Below are 3,578 nucleotides of genomic sequence, written 5' to 3' on the forward strand. Positions count from 1 at the left end.
CCCCCCCCCCCCATAGATTTGAAAAAGAACCAAATAAAACTTAATGAATTGACAAATATAACTGTTGAAAATAAAAAAAAAACCCTCAGTGGATATGTTATTCGGCAGATTGTACATTACTGGAGAGAATCAGCTAGAAAGTAGATCTGAAGAAAGCACCCAGAATACAGTACAGAGAGACAAGAAGGAAACTATAAATGAGAAATTAAGAGTTATGGAGGGGCTGGGTACAGTGGCTCACACCTGTAATCCTAGCACTCAGGGAGGCCGAGGCGAGAGGATCACTTGAGGTCAGGAGTTCAAGACCAGCCTGAGCAAGAGTGAGACCCCATCTCTATTAAAAATAGAAAAATTAGCCAGGCGTGGTGGTGCATGCCTGTAGTGCCAGCTACTCGGGAGGCTGAGGCAGGAGGATTGCTTGAGCCCAGGAGTTTGAGGTTGCTGTGAGCTTAGCCTGGGCAACAGAGCGAGACTCTGTCTCAAAACAAACAAACAAACAAACAAACAAAACCCAAAAAACAGATTGTCCACATAGAAAACCCCAAACCAAAAGAATTTACAGACAAATCTTTGGAAATAAGGGTTTAGAAAAGTTTTCCAGCTACAAAATCAATATGCAAAATTCGAATGCATTTCTATATACCAGAAACATATTAAAACAAGACACCATTTACAAAAACTACAAGGTACCTAGGAATCAAACAAAAGACGTGAAAGATCTACATAAGAAAAATCATAACAGTTTATTGAAAGACATTAAAGAAGACATAAGTAAATGGAGAGAGATCCCATGCTCATGACCAGGAAGAGTTGCTATGTCAGTTCTCCAGAATTGATCTTTATAGATTAAATGTAATTCCAATCAAAATCTAATTATGGTTCAAACATAGTTACATACCAATGTTAACAGCAGCATTACTTACAATAGCCAAAAGGTGGAAACAAAACAAGTGTCCCCAACTTATGAATGGATAAACAAAATGTGGTCTATCCATACAATGGAAAATTATTCAGCCATAAAAAGGAATGAAATTCTGATACACGCTACAACATGGATAAACCTTGAAAACATTATCCTAAGGGAAATAAGCCAGACACAAAAGGCCACATATTGTGTGATTTTATTTATATAAGGTACTTAGGGGATTCGAATTCAAAGACAGAGGATGGGTATGGTGGCTTATGCCTATAATCCCAGCACTTTGGGAGGCTGAGGCAGGAGGATCGCTTGAGGCCAGGAGTCCAAGATCAGCCTGAGCAACAGAGCAAGACCTCATCTCTACAAAAAATACAAAAATTACCCAGGCGTGGTGGGACGTGCCTATAGTCCCAGCTACTCAGGAGCATTGCTTGAGCCCAGGAGCTCAAAGCTGAAGTGAGCCATGATCGCACCACTGTACTCCAGCCTGGGCAACAGAGCAAGACCCTGTCTCTGAAAAAAAAAATGCCAAGAGGACCGTAAATTTTATGTTATATATATTTTACTACAATTTAAAAAAAATCTATGGCCGGGCACGATGGCTCACGCCTGTAATCCTAGCACTCTGAGAGGCCGAGGCAGGAGGATCACTCGAGGTCAGGAGTTCGAGACCAGCCTGAGCAAGAGCGACACCCCGTCTCTACTAAAAATAGAAATAAATTAGCTGTACAACTAAAAATCTAGATAGAAAAAATTAGCCAGGCATGGTGGCACATGCCTGTAGTCCCAGCTACTCGGGAGGCTGTGGCAGAAGGATCGCTTGAGCCCAGGAGTTTGAGGTTGCTGTGAGCTAGGCTGACGCCACGGCACTCTAGCCTGGGCAACAGAGCAAGACTCTGTCTCAAAAAAAAAAAAAATTTCACAACAGAAGGTTTTTTAAAAAAGGTCAGGGGGCAGGGAGTGTGCAGTACTGGAACTTGGGGTTTCCAGTCAGTCACTTCGAGGTGTGGAAAGACTCCCACGGTGGCCATGGTGGTCTCCTGATCCCTGGGTCACAGATACTTCCAGTTCCAGTCTCCTGCCTGGCAACAGGTTAGAAGGATGGCTCATAAGGAGGAGGGACTGAGTACTTGTGAACAATGATGCATCTACCACAGTATCTGACACTGTGCATTGTGCAACACGGCAAACAATAGGAATCATGCTAGTGTCCCGCAAAAGGAAAATAAACCCAGTCGCTGCGGTAGGCTCGTACACTGGAACATGAAGCTATGACACAATGGATGCGTGAACAGGGACCCGCATCAACTGGTGGGTAAACAAGCAGGCTGCAGAGGACTATGAGCAGGAGGATGCCATCTATACAAATTCAGGATGGCAATTCTCGGGGGCAGGCAGGAAAATGTGATTTGGGGGGCCCAGGTTCCTGCCAAGGAATTAATTGGCAGTGCTCTGACTGTGAAGTCCAGGAGGGTGGTCTATGAGGTGCCTTTTATGTTATACATATTTTGGTATGCATCCAACAGTACATTAAAACAATATAAGAAGCCATGGGGTGATAAGGAGGGTCTGGGAGGGTTTTAATGAAGAAATGTTTTTACCCTAAAGAGGAAGTCCCCGGACAGAAGGTGCTCATTGGTGCTGTCAACATTTGGTGAATGATTCAATTTAGATGTCACCTTGTAGTGAAAATAGTCTCATGAGCACCCCTGTCTGCACCTTCCTCCCAGCCCTCTGTCTCCCCCTTTTGAACATTCATCACCCTGTATCATGACCCACTGTCCTGTGTCTCCTCTAGACTAGATGGTGAACCTGTGGTGGGGCAGAGTCTGAGTCTGACTCAGGGTCTGGCCCATGGCAGGTGTTTCAGGAAGGCTTGAGGGTCACCACTCCAAGGACCACTGGCAACCCAGGGAAGAATAAAAGCAGCTGCAGGCGAGTTTCTCTCCTAAGGATAGAAGCAACTCAGCACCAGAATGCTGCCCAGCAAGATCACATCTGGGAGAAGGTTGTTGCCTTGAAACTACTTAAATGGAGATAATTGTGTTCCTAAACATGATAGACATGTTTTCCTTTTTATTTATTTATTTATTTATTTATTTTTCTTGCCTACCTAGCATCCATTCACCCTTCTGACAATAACCCCTGATTTTCCTTGTGTCTACCCCTACCCTACTTTTGGAGGTGAGCATGTGACAATTTAGCCAATCAGCATACCCTACACCTTTGCTCATAGTGATTGCTTTCTGTTTGGACACACAATCCAATTCAGGCAATAAAAGTCAATCCCATGACTTTTGCCAAAGCAAACGGGAAAAAGAAACTTCTTCCCCAGGAACACTGCTAGCAGTAAAGATGATGAAGCCTGGAGCTGTTGGAGTCCCCACCTGAATGTGAGAATAAAACCAACTCAGAGGAAAGTATTACAGAGAGCTGTCAAGGGACCAGCTTGAGTCCCTCCCTGAATCCAGCCATGCCAGAAGGTACTAGAAATTTCAATCATGTGAGCCAATAAAATCGCCTTTTCTGGTAAACTATGTTAAACTGGGTTTCTGTTACTTACAACTGAAAACATCCTGACTAATACATCCTTGGTACTGAAGAACAAAAAGAAAATACACTCTTAAGGCTTGTGAACTAAAATAAAATTTTAAGGCTC

Source organism: Propithecus coquereli, unplaced genomic scaffold (assembly GCF_000956105.1).
Source record: "Propithecus coquereli isolate 6110/MARCELLA unplaced genomic scaffold, Pcoq_1.0 Scaffold748, whole genome shotgun sequence".
Lineage (NCBI taxonomy): Eukaryota > Metazoa > Chordata > Mammalia > Primates > Indriidae > Propithecus > Propithecus coquereli.